The 15,465-nt window shown below is 42.6% G+C and overlaps 1 protein-coding gene and 1 non-coding gene across 8 annotated transcripts in view; one reads left to right on the top strand and one right to left on the bottom strand.

The window, feature by feature from the left end:
• GLIS3 (GLIS family zinc finger 3) overlaps positions 1-15,465 on the bottom strand; it is a 445,030-nt gene that overhangs the window by 252,402 nt on the left and 177,163 nt on the right. The gene's annotated exons all lie outside the window — the stretch shown is intronic.
• On the top strand, positions 7,117-7,223 carry LOC115944380 (U6 spliceosomal RNA). The gene has a single exon (XR_004078932.1). It is a non-coding gene; the product is annotated as a U6 spliceosomal RNA (small nuclear RNA).

Raw genomic sequence — 15,465 nt, 5'->3', positions numbered from 1 at the left:
CCCCAGGCTTTGCCCATTCTGTCCTTACCACAGTCAACTCTTTCTACTCTGCAGCATGTTACCGCTGTAAGTAAGTAAGTGAGCCCATGATGGCAGAGGCCATCAGCCGTTAACTAAATCAGACTACACTCCCCAGCCTCCCTTGCACCTACACTGGACCATGTGCCTCCTTTTTTAGCCAATGAGGTGTGAACAGTAGGGACTTGTCCATTTTCAGACTTCCATGTATAATCCTCTTTTTCTTTGTTCCCCATCTGGCTAAACGGAGAGAGAACACTGTAGACTTCCAGAATAATCGAGCCGAGGTGGATAGAGCATGGGTCCCTGGATGAATGTATGGAGAGCCCCCAACCCGATAGAAATAAACTTTGACTGCAAATTAAAAATAAGCTCAATGACATTTGGAGGTCTGTTATAGCAACTAACCTATCCTGATTAATATCTTCCCCAACTAGACTATAAACTCCTCACTGGCTGGCTCTGTATCTGATACGTCTCTGTATTCTCAACAGTGAGAGCACACAGTAGGTGTGCAATACAATCCTGTAGTAATTAGGCACCTCTATTTCCCTCTTGAAGCTATTATAAAAAAGTACGTCTACCACCATTACCAGTAGAATGACTAATCATGAATTGCTCTCCATCTCTTTATACTAAAAATGAAGGCAAAATATTCCTAGAAACCCATGTTAATTATGATCGCTAAATAGAATGATTCATGCTTCTTAAATGCCACTTCAGAATCAGCTAATAATCTAAATATAAACAAACATACAAAGGCAGAGGATGGAGTCAGAATGGGAGCCCCAGACACATCCTTGAGTTTTCCCCTGGAAAGATTTCTAATGCACTATAGTGTCTTAGGATATGTTTCTGCTCTGTGCATATCACAGTTGACATCTTGTCAAAACCAAGGGAAATAATTGCATCCCCGAGTAAGAGTATCATGCAAGCAGCAATTTCAATGTGGCACTGCTTATCAGCACCGATTTACTAACATCTTACTACATAGAACCGTACGTGGCACTGCTTATCAGCACCGATTCGCTAACATCTTACTACACAGAACCGTACGTGGTAGGAGAAAAACTTACACATCCTTACCAAGGTTTAGGCATAAAAACAAAATCTGTTATGCTTCCAATTCAAAAGAAGAAAGAACAAAGGAAAAGGGAGTAACATAAGAAGCTGTGTTTCTTCCTCTTCAAAATAAACTTTTAAAGAAATCTAAGGCCTAGTCTGCTCACCTCCATTTGAGATCGGGTGGACAAGACATAAGCCAGTCTGCTCAGGTCTTGAGGGAGAAGAAAAACAACCTATCTTATGAGGTTATTAAGCTAACACCTCAGCAAGCCGCAGGCATGCTACTCATTTATTACACAAAACCGAAATCTTCTGACAGTCCATAATTATGTGCTGAGAACTCTAATGAGTAACTCTGCATCAGAAGGATTCACAAAACTTTGATCAGTGTCCCGAGAGACAGAGGGTCAAGATGAACCTTGAAATCTGATTAACATCACCTATTCCCATCCAGCATTCTAAAAACACTCTTTTTAAGCTCTCCATTCTTCACCTGGATATTTTGAAAACATAACTTTGTCTAACATCCTAGAGCAATTATAAAAAATAGTATAAAAAGTCACTTTCGGAACACACTTAAGATAGAGTTTATATAATTTCCCATGTGCAATTCTCCATACCTTTTTGATCCTAGGGCCATGATCATAAAAAAGTTACACTGTAGGGCTCGATGCTATATTATATTAGATGGGTAACTGGCTATCATTTTGTATCTTGTCTTCTGCCAAGCAACCAAGATTTTAGGAGACCTGGGCTTGAAGTCGTGAAGTGTTTATTTTTATTTTTTAAGTAGGCTCCATGCTGAGCACAGAGCTCCGTGTGGAGCTCAGCACAGGGCCCGAACCCACGACCCCGAGATCAAGACCTGAGCTGAGATCAAGAGTCAGATGTCCAAAATGACTGAGCCACCCAGGCGCCCATGAAGTGGTGATGTGTTTAAAATGGGCCATCTATACACCTTTTTCTCTTTTCCCTTTGGTTTTAAGACATATGAAGTAGGGAACAGAAATCTGATTTAACTGAAGCTAAATCACCTGGAGAAGGAATAGAACACAAGCTGATGGTTTCATCAACAATTTGGTTCAAATGAGGGGTGTGTGTGTGTGTGTGTGTGTGCACGTGCACGTGTGTGAAAAATGAAAACATAACTGCCCTCTGGTCCCTCTTAGTAGGTTAGAGAAGGGACGCCAAAAACATAATGGAACAAACCAAATACCACATGCCACCACCCCGAATGACTGCATGCAAGGCGGCCGTCACTCATCTACCCCACTCCTTCCCACTGAGCCCCGCAGTCTGTAATCCTTACTGCAGCCCTCTCGGCACCGGCCACCTGACCCGTGGAATTGAGACACTAAAGTGAAATCCAGTTTCCAGCTCTGAGTCTGTCCGATTACTAATGAATGTTTGAAACCGATAGGACATCAGACTTGCTCAACTCCCCCATTTACAGGTAAAGAAAATGAGCAAGGGAGATGTTAATTGACTTTTCAAAGGCCAAAGAGCCAATCCACAGGGATTTTTTAATTGAAATCTTCAGATTTTTATTTATTTATTTTTTATTTTTTATTTTTTTTAAAGATTTTATTTATTTATTTGAGAGAGAGAGAATGAGAGAGCACATGAGAGGGGGGAGGGTCAGAGGGAGAAGCAGGCTCCCCGCTGAGCAGGGAGCCCGATGCGGGACTCGATCCCGGGACTCCAGGATCATGACCCGAGCCGAAGGCAGTCGCTTAACCAACTGAGCCACCCAGGCGCCCTATTTTTATTTTTTTTTAAATATTTTGTTTATTTGAGAGAGAGAATGAGATAGAGAGAGAGCATGAGAGGGGGGAGGGTCAGAGGGAGAAGCAGGCTCCCCTCTGAGCAGGGAGCCCAATGCGGGACTCGATCCTGGGACTCCGGGATCATGACCTGAGCCGAAGGCAGTCGCTTAACCAACTGAGCCACCCAGGCGCCCGAAATCTTCAGATTTTTAAAATAACTCTTTCTTGGTATGATTTATGCCATTGAAGACATGTACAACAAGGTTCAGGAGTAAAGAGATTTAAGCAAACTATTTCAGTGTGTTCTATAAACCGAGCCAAACAAACAAACAAAAATCCACTGCAGAAAGTGTAAGGAGAGCTGTAAAATCACTCTCAACCTTGAAATTTATGCAAGATCATCAGCCAAGCTTCCTATAGACCCTGTCTCCTGTATCATTTGCCTACATCAACAATGTCTGGTATCACTTGCTAATTCAGGCCAGAATAAAAGACGATCCATGTAGAAATTACCTCTAGAGAAAGAAACTTGCCTCTGCTGGACCATTCTGGGCTCACACCATTTACCGCACAGTCACATCTGATTGCCTGCCTCTCTTCAGGGGGTCGAGGTGGAGCCACTTGGGGCTCGGTGGCTATTCAAAGTCTGAGGTCAGGTTTTTCAGAACAAAACAAAACTTTTCCAGTCCCAGTTTAATAATGATTATTCTGTGTTTTTGGCTTAGTAGCATTAAAAACCCAGCAAGGAGTCCTCTGGGAGAGAGAAAAGGACTATGAAGCCCTCCAAACCTCTGATCTATCTTCCTTCTTTCTCTCTCTCTCTCTCTGACACACGCGCACATGTGTGTGCACACATACACACACGTGCACACACACTTTCTCCCCCTCTATTCCAAGAGGAGCCCCTCCCTCCTCATACTGAGAGAAGCCCCTGGAATACCCTCCATCCTGGGGTTCTCTAAGCGTGAAGAACCCTTGGGAGCAATGCATATGCAAGAAGAGTTTGGAAAAGAGTGTCAAACTGCTCGTGCTATAAAGCCAAAAGCCTCCGGCAGGTTCTCCGTGGTGGAGGAGAAACAGCCACGGGGAAGGACTTCACACAAGGAGACGAGGAGGAGCAGCTGGGGAGGAGGTGGAAGTGGGTGACAAAGACATGGAGCCAGAAACAGAGCTGTGAGGAAGAAGGGGGAAAAAAGGCTGAGCAGCCGAAAGCTGGTGGTTAAAATAACTCGTGGTAACAGAGTGTTCTTTGTTACCACACACTGCTCTTTGTTATCACACATTACAGAAAGTTATAAACAACAGAAGCATGCCGTACACTAAAGCTGCTTTTCAAGCTCCGGGCTCTGGTGACCTAACAAAGTCCCTGGCTTCCCCCTTGTGTGGACGGATGCTCTTTCCAGAACACCATGTCAGGACTGTGGCCATTAATCGCTCCATCTCCACCGACACGCAGGAACCCTCTATACCATGTGGCATCGCGCTCCTTGCTGAGGTGCCTTTTGCGTTCACATTGATGTGGGTCAGAAAGATGCCGACAGGGCTGGCCCCATCTGCGAGGAAAAGTGACCGTCGAGTTCTACAGGCAGAGGGATGCAAAACTTTTCTGAGGGGATTAAAAAAGCCCAGAGAAAATGATCTCACTTGGGTTTATGCATAAAATTAGACACTCCACGGCAACAAGCAAACAGCTTGCCTGTGAAAGCAGTGGACAGACACAGCCCAGGTCCGGCGCTAGGAACGGACGCCCCGTGGCGGCTCTGAAGAACCTCCTCCCTCCCGCTGCCCTGATCACCATCTCTCCTGACTGCCATCCTTCCCTCCCACACGTGGCCTCTCGTCTCCCAAGCGCGGGGGCACCGAGGGGCATTCTGGTGGGAGGAGAGACGGTACGCCCAGCCCTACTTCTCCCCTGCCGCCACACGCCAGCCAGCGGAGCTGGGCAGGTCACCTCTGCCCGCTCCGAGGCCTTCCCCTCGGACCTCTCCTCCTCACCACGCCAGTCATCTCTGCCCTCAGAGGCCAACACGGACGTTCTCCCTGCCCAAGCTCTCTCTCAGCCTCCCCTCCAGCTGACTTCTCGCTCGCAGTGGGCAGACACTAAGGAGCCCTTCCTCCTCACTCGGTCCCCCCCAGGCTGTGCGACTCTAGACGGCCTAATCAATCACTTTTCCTCTACCACACAGGGCTTTTTATGTGCCCGCTATTTAAGAGGTGATGGTTTCTCAGGGTTGCCTTTTCTTCCTAGTTCTTCCTCCGCATCCTGAGAATGCTCGGTTTCTCCCTAGACCGCTGGCAAAGACCATACACAAAGGCTAATTCATCTACGAGTGCCCCTTAGCAGGAGGCCAGATCCTGAGCTGGGAGCATGCCTGATCCGTTCCTGTTATCCTCAAAGCCCGTCATTTGTCCTTCTGGGAGATCTCAGATCTGTTTTCTCTTCATCCCCACTGCCGCCTTCTCGTTTCATCCTGGCCAGGGTATAGCCAGAGTTATAACCTAACTGATCCCCACACTTCTACCTCCTCCCCTGTCCGTTCCAGCCTTCAGAGGACCACCAAAATGATCCTTCTGAAAGACAGTTACACCTCATATCCTTACCATGACTGTACTCCTTCAGCCACTTCCCTTTGCCCTTGCATGGATGAGGTCCAAATCTTGCAGGATGAGAAATTCGGTGCCCCTAATAATTTGGCCACAACCTCCAGACATATCTACCACTGCACATATCCTACACCCTAGCCCTACTAATAGACTCAACATATATTTTCAGTCTTCTCTTTCTCTGAGTATGTGGTTCTATTGGCCAAGGATTTACTTGCCTCTCCCTCAGCCCAGGGAAACCCGCATCCCCGAGTGCTAGCTAGAGGATCATGATCTCCGTGAAGCAACCTGGCACCACTGTAGGGTGGTGAGTCCTGTATTCCCTCCCTGAGTTATCAGAACACTTACCCCTTATCTCTATCATATCACTGAACATGTTATAGCCCAAGTCCTATCTTTATGTGTACCAGACTGTGAATGTTTCAGAGACCAGAGTCCTAGTCTTGGTATTCCCAGTACTTAACACAGCACCTGGCACATTTGTGGAGTGTTTACTACACTGTGTTGAAGGCAATGAAATTTCAAAAGAACTGATCAGCAACACATCTTTCACAATTAATCACACATGGGGAATTGTGAAAAGTGGGTGTCTCTAGAGAGAGAAAGTGATGGAATGTGTCAGGAGACAGACTTACTTTCCACTGCATATCCTTTTAATGAGTTTTAGGGGCTTTACCACCTATGTGCACTATTTTTTAACACAGTCTGAGGAGGTGCCTGGCACTGTGCATAGTGGGGATTTTAGGCATTGTGGAAACAACTTTACTAACCAAAGAAATTCATGAACTTGGGGAACTTGGGGTAACTTCTGTGTAGATTACCCTATCTTCCCGTCAACTCCCACAGAGCTGGGTTGTTCTTAGTTGCCGCATTCTGTACAGCCTGCTAACAGGATGATTTACGGACACGTCCTCCCTGCTGGGTCACGAGCCCTGAGGAGGCAGGGACTCTCTACTCCTCACCTTCACAGCCCCTACAAGTGTCCAGTGTAGTGCTCTGCACACACTTGGCTGGCAGTTTGTAACTGTTTAATTTAATTGGACTGACCACGAAAATATGGCAAAGTTTCAAATTTTAAAAAAAAGCAATAATTGTACTAGTTTGCTGCTAATAATCCATGTTAAGTGGAGGAAAGGAAGAGAAAACCTAAAATACTGCTAAGAGGTAACAGTGAAAATATTAGTTTTTTATGGTCAGATTGAGTACAGAGCTAGAATAGCTGTAAAAACATAACGTACTTTGATATTTTGCCATTCCTTATTTAGGTTGTAGATTCACATATATTATTCCTTCTCCACTTATCCTGGCAAAACGAGCATTGTCCTTTCATGTGAGAGCCCTGAATATATATGCACAGCCACCACTCTATGGAACCACTATCGGTAGAAGATGAGAGGAAGTTTTGAGATGAAAAGAGGAAAAGGAAAAATGGATTCTGAGATGATATCCTTATAAACAAAATAGGACAACAATCAGCAATTTCCAGGTAGATCTAAAACCTCACTCCCCTGGTGAAAACACTCCAACCAAATCCTTTCACGCCTGGGAAGCAGTGTGCGAGCCCCCCGCCGTGAAGAAGAACAGACCACGCAGGATGCGGACTCGGTCCTCACAAAGTGGAACAGACAGCTACCCTGACAATCACATTAAAAATTAGAAAACAATGCTCGCTTCAGCAGCACACACACTAAAACTGGAACAATACAGAGAATATTAGCATGGCCCTCACACAAGGATGACACATAAAAGTTAGAAAACAATAGGAAATTTAAGGAAAAAAAAAAAAAAACAACAACAAGGATTCATACATATGAGATGAACATTCACTGAGCACCGAAGACAGAAATATGCAGTATCCATGTGTTTATGTCACGTGACCAGTACGGATCCTAAGGGGCCCCAATCCCGTCACATAGTCCAAGCCTCACCATTTTCTCCAGGAAGTCCTCCCCTTTCCTCCTCCCTACACACCCCCCCCACACACACACACAAAATTGCTCTCTCTGGCCGCTGAACAATCCAGAGATTTACCCAGCCCTGCTGGTCCCATTTCACCACTGTCCATTTTGTATTATGGTTAGTTACCATGGAGTCAGCCCAATGAACTTTAGATCACTTGCATAAAGTGAAGCTCATTCACCCACTAGTAAACTCTACTAGTTCATGCCCCATGGAACGCAGCTCACTGGCTAGACAAGGTCTGGTCACAGCATGGTAGATCTGGATTTGTCTTCTCTCCCCACATGCCCTACGAGAATTCTACTTCTCAAAGGGAATAAGAATAATGAATATGGGAAAGAGAAGATAGTTAAAGATAAGTTAGGGGCATATAGTTAAATCCTTCTTCTCGGGTCACTTGCAATAATTAATTGACCTGCTTCCTTTTGGAAACAAGTATTAGATTTTATTTTCCTTTGTAGTCCCATTGCTTAGCCCGATTATTCATATAAAACATATGCTTAATAAATAGTTGGTGATTCAGTTAGTTAATAAAGGGGAGAGAATGGTAAGAAAAATAAATGTTCTCAATTAGTACTCACTGAAATGAGAAATAAGTAAGGTCAATAGAAGTACAATTCTCCCTTACTTTGCCCATCCTAAGTGTGTCCTAAGTGATTCAATAAGGTGTCTGTCCCTTACCCCAAATTTGAAAGGATATTAAAAGTTCACAGGACACGGGCGCCTGGGTGGCTCAGTTGGTTAAGCGACTGCCTTCGGCTCAGGTCATGATCCTGGAGTCCCGGGATCGAGTCCCGCATCAGGCTCTCTGCTCAGCAGGGAGTCTGCTTCTCCCTCTGACCCTCCCCCCTCTCATGCTCTCTGTCTCTCATTCTCTCTCTCTCAAATAAATAAATAAAATCTTTAAAAAAAAAAAGCTGTAAAAGTTCACAGGACACACAGCAAAGGAAATAATCAACAAAACAAAAAGACAACCTACTGAATGGGAGAACATATATGCAAATGACAATATCCAATAAGGGGTTAATATAAAAAATATATAAAGAACTTATATGACTCAATTACACCACCAGCCCCCCAAATAATCCAATTAAAAATAGGCAGAAGACATGAACAGACATTTCTCCAAAGGAGACATCCAGATGGCCAACAGACACACAAAAAGATGTTCAATATCATCAATTATCAGGGAAATGCAAATCAAAGCTGCAATGAGATACCACCTCACACCTGTCAGAATGGCTAAAATCAACAACACAAGAAACAACAAGGGTTGGTGGGGATGTGGAGAAATATGAACTCTCGTGCACCGTTGGTGGGAATGCAAACTGGAAAACAGTATGGAGGTTTGCTAAAAATAGAATTACCAAATTCCATTACTGGGTATTTACCCAAAGAATACAAAAACATTAATTCAAAAAGATACATGCACCCCTGTGTTATTGCAGCATTATTTACAAGAGCCAAATTATGGAAGCAGCCCAAGTGTCCGTTGAGAGGTGAATGGATAAAGAAGATGTGGTGTGTGTGTGTATACATATATATATATATACACACACAACAGAATATTACTCAACCATCAAGAAGAATGAAATCCTGCTATTTGCAATGACACTGACGGAGCTACAGTGTATTACACTAAGGCAAATAAGTCAGTGAAAGACAAATACCATATGATTTCACTCTTTGTGGAATTTAAGAAACAAACGAACAAAGAAAAATAGAGACAAACAAAAAGCAGACTTAAATACAGAGAACCACCTGGTGGTTACCAGAGGGGAAGCGGGGGGCGGGGGGGCGGGTGGTGAATGCATTTTAGATTGAATTCGCCTCAGTAAATATTTACTGAGTACCAACTATATATAGAGTGTGTTTCCGGGACAGAGAGGAAAGAGATAAATAAGACCTGTTCTTTCCCACAAGAATCTTACAATCTTACAATCTAGTATCATGTTCCTTGAGAACTGCAGTGCCTTTTACTATGATGCAAAAAAAACACAATTAAATTTCACAATATTTATAAAGTCATATGTTTTTAAATCATGGCCAAAAGAGATATACTGATACTCCTTTTCAAAAAGCACAAGTACTTCACTGCCAAATCCCACGCAGCAGCTTGCCAGTCCAAAAGGCCTCACCCCGAAAGGCCTGTCTTCAGTCCTCAGAAAGAAAATGAAATAGACAAGTCTTCAGGAGTTACCAGTGATTTAATTGTGACAAAAACATCTATATCCGTATGCCCATGTTAAAAAAAAAAGCTGGTGAAAAGGCTTATCCACCACAAATTCCTTCACACAAAATGTAAATGTTTGTTTCACTTTTATTTTTATGAACTGCTCCCAAAGATTTTGGTCTGGGCTAGTTTTCATGTCTCTTTATAACCCAGATATTCATTTCTGCCACAACAGTGGGACAGTTGAAACTCAGTTCTGTGGGGACACAGCACTCCATTTATAAAGAGGACAGAAACTGAGCTATTGCTCAGTTTAATACATTTATCTCAAAATTAAAAATGGAAATGCCTGAAGATTCTAATCTTGAATAGTGTATATTTTTCCCTTCACAAAAGTTTTAAGAAAAAACAAACATATGTGTGTCGGTGTCTGTTTGTATATTAAAGATAATACAAAACTATGTATTCACATACATAGCTTTAAGAATTCAAGCAACACATGACTAAAGGGGAAAGGACAACAGATCACTATTTCAAAACTATTAGGGAATTACTGAAGAAGAACATTGTTGAAACATAAAAATGTTAAAAACACAAAATTAAGCCATCAGGTGTCTTCACTAATAAGGTAGTGAAGAAGGAAAAATCCATAGCTCCTTGTGATCAAAAAGAAGAGTATTTCTTCCTAGTCAAAGTGGCACCTCCCCGTACGTGTCATATTCTTGGCTTCAGGGGTGTTATGTCCAAGAATGCTGTTCTTTGTTTGGTCTCGTGTGTCCTGTGTCAATGAGAGATGGCCTGTCTGGGCTCCCAGGGACCTCAGGATACGTCCCTCCCATTCCCACCCCATGAGGGTCAGCGTGCTTCTTCCAGAAACATGTATGAGGCAGAGCTGTGGTACAGATGATCTGCACTGCCTCCTCCCTCCTACAGAGGCCCAGCACCCTCACCCTTTTCTAGAAAACACTACACTTCTCCTTATTGCTGGTTTCTTGCCTACAACCCCATCAGATCCAAAACTGTGGTCTTGGCTTAATCAATATTTGAGTTTAAGAAAACCCCTTACATTCATTCATATTGAGGATGATTACACGGGCTCACGCTCGATGAAAACAAAGCAAAACAAGACTTCATTACAGCTCCTGTGGTGTGTCCCAGAGAATTTGTATTTTAACCTTCTCTGGGACTTAAAAAGAAAATTAGGTAGACTCGGGTGAGGAGACCTAAGAGCGGAAGGAAAGAAGAAAACTTCTGAGTCCACTGAAGCTCAGTTCCTTGAACAGTGTATTTAACCTCTCTGTGCCTTAGCTTCCAGTCATAAAAAGAGGATGATAATATCTACGGAGTTATTGTGAGTGAAGGGAATATGCGGGAAATGTTTGCAAGAGTTGCGCACAGTAAGCATTTCTTCCACTTAACCTTAGAGTGATTGAAATTTTAAAAAATGTAGTATTAATGGTAATAAGCATACAGATAACTGACTATAAGGTAGGCACTCGGTTAAGCCACATACACCCATGCCCACATATGTACATATGTACATACGTATATTTAGTTATCCTCATTTACAGATGACAAAACTGAGGCACGGAGTATGTGAGCAACATGTTGAGCAGCTGAGTCATGATTTAAACCCAGGCAGTGTGGCTCCAGAGCCCCTGCACTTAATCACTCTGCTGTGCTGCCTAAAAAAGTGTTAAAACAATGAATGAATGTTCCTGCTGGAAAAATACAGAAAAGAGTCAATGACCTTGACCCTCCTGTTTTCAATGAGCAGGGACAGTTCTTGCAAAGTGCGCACAAAGGGAGGACAAAGGCATGTGGAGGGCAGGGGAGGGCCAACTCAGTGTTCCCTCTCTGCAGGCCTGGCAGGGGTTTTCCAGCCCGAGTCAGAACACAAGAGTGGCCTAAAGATACAAGAAAGAACTCAGGGTTTTGGCCCTAATTCCAAAGTCTCTTAGTTTTCAGCAAGTTTTAAACAGACAAGGAACAAATGCTTATCATGGGCTTGGCCTTCTGCGGTACCATGAGGGACAGTAAATAATCAGGATATTGGTCTTGAAGAAGCTTACAGGAGGCCAAGGTATCTTCCACTTCCCTCCAAACCCAGCTGTGAGGCTGACCTACCCATCTACAACTTTTCTGGACTGCGGTGGGTCTAGTGGACTCAGTAATGCTCAACATCCTGCAACTGAACTTTAGGCTATTTCAGGTCAAAGACATACTCGTTGGTCACAACAGGATGAGTTGACCAGAGGCCTTATCAATCCATCAATATCCCTAAGGTCTTACCCCATAAAATCCCACTCCAAAAACCTAGGAATTTTAGGTCAACTGTGTGTTGAATCAGTGTTTTGCTATTGACTAATTCTTGGGAGTGATTCATTGTTTTTCTCATCCTGTTTGAACCCAATTTCCTGTCAATGTCTCAACTTTTGGCCCTTCTAGATCACCTTTTCAGGGGCTGCTTCCCATAAAAGACTTTAAGCAATCTAAAATCTCAACCAACGATGGACAGAAAGAGATGGGGAAGAAACATGGTAGGGAAGACAGGCTGAGGAACAAGGGAGAAAATCAAAATGGGTCACTGGATTCTCAAAAAGATGAACATTTTTCATCTACCAGATCAGCAAATACTGTGTTCCTGAGGTACGGAAGCAACTGGCATTCCCATATATGGCTAGTGAGAGGGCATACAATCACCTATGGAGATGAAATCTGCCAATATCTGTCCAAGTTTAAATGCACACACCCTTTAGACAAGCCATTCCCTGGACACAAACCTTATAACCGGGTGCCATCTCATGCTACACCAAAAAGACACCCAAATTGTGAGTATTTCTACATTTCAGGAAAGGGTTTTATGATAACCACAGGACAAATTACACACAATATAACCTTACTTAAGTAACCAGTTATGTTATAACAAATATGATGTCCAAGTAGATAGAGATCATACATGCTACTATCCCTCTGGTGACTAGACTGGGGGCTTCGTTTAGGTGGTTGCTGTGTTTTACAGAATCCAAGAGTAAGGCTTACTGGATCACGGGACAAGCCACACTGTAAGAGGAAAGGTCTGGGTTTGAGGAAGGGGGACACAGGGGTTCTAATCTCTCTTCTGCCTCACAATCTGTCCTCTTGAATAAGACACTTCACTCCTCTGATTTCCTTCATCTGTTGAGTGACAAACGTGAACTAGCTGTAAATTTCCTTCACTTTTAATGATCCACTTATACTGCAGCTAAACAGAGCTGAATCTCCGTCTGCCCACATAGAAGAAAAAGGAAGTAACGTTTAAGATACGGGTTCCTGCCGATTGGCTGGCATCGTAGTCGTCCATTACAGTTGACCCTTGAGCAATGCGGAAGCTAGAGGTGCCAACCCCACATGGTTGAAAATCCGTATATAACTTCTGACTCCCCCAAAACTTTACCAATAGCCTACTGTTGATCGGAAGCCTTACCAATAACACAGTCGATTAATACATATTGTATTAATATTAATATTGTATTTATATATGTATTCTTATAATAAAGTGAGCTAGAGAAAAGGAAATGGTGTTAAGAAAATCATAAGAGAAAATACATTCACAGTGCTGGACTCTAAAATCTCTGCACATTGGTGGCACCATCCAGTTCACACCCATGTTGTTCAAGAGCCAAGTGGACTTCTTTGACCCTGCCAACAACCTCATAAGGTAAGTATTATTATCTTACTTTTTTAAAGTTTAGGAAACTGAAGCTCAGAAGAGTTATTTTCCGGATTCCAGAGCCAGCAAGAGACAGGGCAAGGAATCAAAACCAGCTGGATTTTACCCCAAATCTGGGTTCTTTGCCCTTTGCTGTATTTTCTCTACACCTGATAACCCAAACTTAAAGAAAAAAAAAAAGTCTCCATTGCTGATTTTGTCAAACCAGAGAATGCAGCATCTGAAAGCAAACCAAAAAGAGAAATATATTTTTAAGGGAAAATAAGGAAAAAGAGTAAAGATAAGTTTGTTCACCAAAAGATTAAATAGATAATTAAAAATAAAAACTTCTCTGAATCACCATAAATGACTTAAAATCTATGTTTTTACCTAGTGCTAAAATAACCAGATGACTTGTTAATTGACTCTATTTAGACTAAGGTAAATATGGGTGTTTGGTTCTTTTTTGCCCACCGGTTGTGTTACAAAGACATAGACTGAATCACTCCTACACCTAGTCCAGGAATAGTTCCAACTCAAAGGTCATTTGTATTGTTAACTCATACCAAAAACAAAAGTCACACATTCATCCTATGAATAACTCTAGAACTCTAAGTCCTCAATGGCCCTTTTTTTAATTTGGCCACCACTTATAATTTTTACAAAGCAGGGCTGGGGGTAAGGGGGGAGAGCCCTTACTTAATGTACTTAAATCCATCTAGTGGCTGAAGGACTAAATCAAAAATTAAAGATGAATATAAAACCTGAAACTGTAATTCTCCCGGAAGAAAACTTAGAGTAAGCTCCCTGACACAGTCTTGGAGATGATTTTTTTTCAATCTGACATCAAAAGTAAAAGCAACAAAACCAAAAATAAACAAGTGGGACTGCATCAAACTAAAAAAAAAAAAAAAAAAGCTTCTGCACAGCAAAGGAAACCATTAACAAGATAAAAAAGCAACCTACTGAATGGGAGAAGATATTTGCAAATGATACATCCAATAAGGAGTTAATACTCAAAATACACAAAGAATCCATACAACTCAACAGGAAAAAAAGCTCCACAACAATCCAACTAAAAAATGGGCAGAAGATCTGAATAGAGGTTTTTCCAAAGAAGACACACAAATGGCCAACAGGCACACGAAAAGATGCTCAACATCACTCATCATCAGGGAAATGCAATCAAAACCACAATGAGATGTCACCTCACACCTGTTAGAATGGCTAGAATCAAAAAGACAAGAAATACCAAATCTTGGCGAGGATGTGGAGAAAAGAGAATCCTTGTGCGCTTGGCAAGAGTATAAACTGGTGCAGCCGCTGTGGAGAACAGTACAGAAGTACCTCAAAAAATTAAAAAGAGAATTACCATATAATCCAGTATTTACCCGAAGAAAATGAAAACCCTAACAAAAAAATGTGTGCACCCCCACGTTCAGTGCAACATTATTTATAATAACCAAGATATGGAAACAACCTAAGTGTCCATCAATGGATGAATGGATAAGGAAGTCAATACACGCACACACTCACACACGCACACATGCACACACGCACGAACACACATGTGCATGCAATGCACACACACGCACATGCACACACACACATATGCACACGCACTGGACTATTACTCAGCCATAAAAAAAGAAATGATATCCTCCTGTTTACAACAACATGGACAGACCTTGAGGGCATTATGCTAAGTGAAATAAGTTAGACAGAGAAAGACAAATCCTGTATGATCTCTCTCATGTGAAGAATCTTAAAAAGCAGAAACAACAACAATAACAAAAAACAAGCTCATGGATACAGAGAACAGACTGGTGATTGCCAGAGTCTAGAGGTGGGGGGAGAAGAAATGGGTGAAGGGGCTCAAGAAGTTAAAAAAAAAAAGGAAAATATTGCCTAGCTATTATAAATTGGCCAAAGCTGAGGGGAAAAATTGCCTGCTGTGGGCTGTGGAAAAAGTCAAGCATTACTCAGGGGGAAGCAATCCATTGTTCATAGAGCCTGTATTAAGTGCTGGGGGTTTTACACGTACTCTCTCTTTTAGTTCTCACAAGACTATCTTGATTTTACAGATGAATGTAATGAGCCATCCTGCCAGTATATGGCATAACTGAGATTTATACCCAAGTGTATCCAGCTACAAAGGACACTTGCCCCTGTAGGATTAACACAGCGGT

The sequence above is a fragment of the Leptonychotes weddellii genome, chromosome 14, assembly GCF_054177405.1.
Source record: "Leptonychotes weddellii isolate Sample4059 chromosome 14, ASM5417740v2, whole genome shotgun sequence".
NCBI classification, from domain to species: domain Eukaryota; kingdom Metazoa; phylum Chordata; class Mammalia; order Carnivora; family Phocidae; genus Leptonychotes; species Leptonychotes weddellii.
The sequence above is the reverse complement of the archived record's forward strand: the minus strand, read 5'-3'. Positions and strand labels throughout refer to the sequence as shown.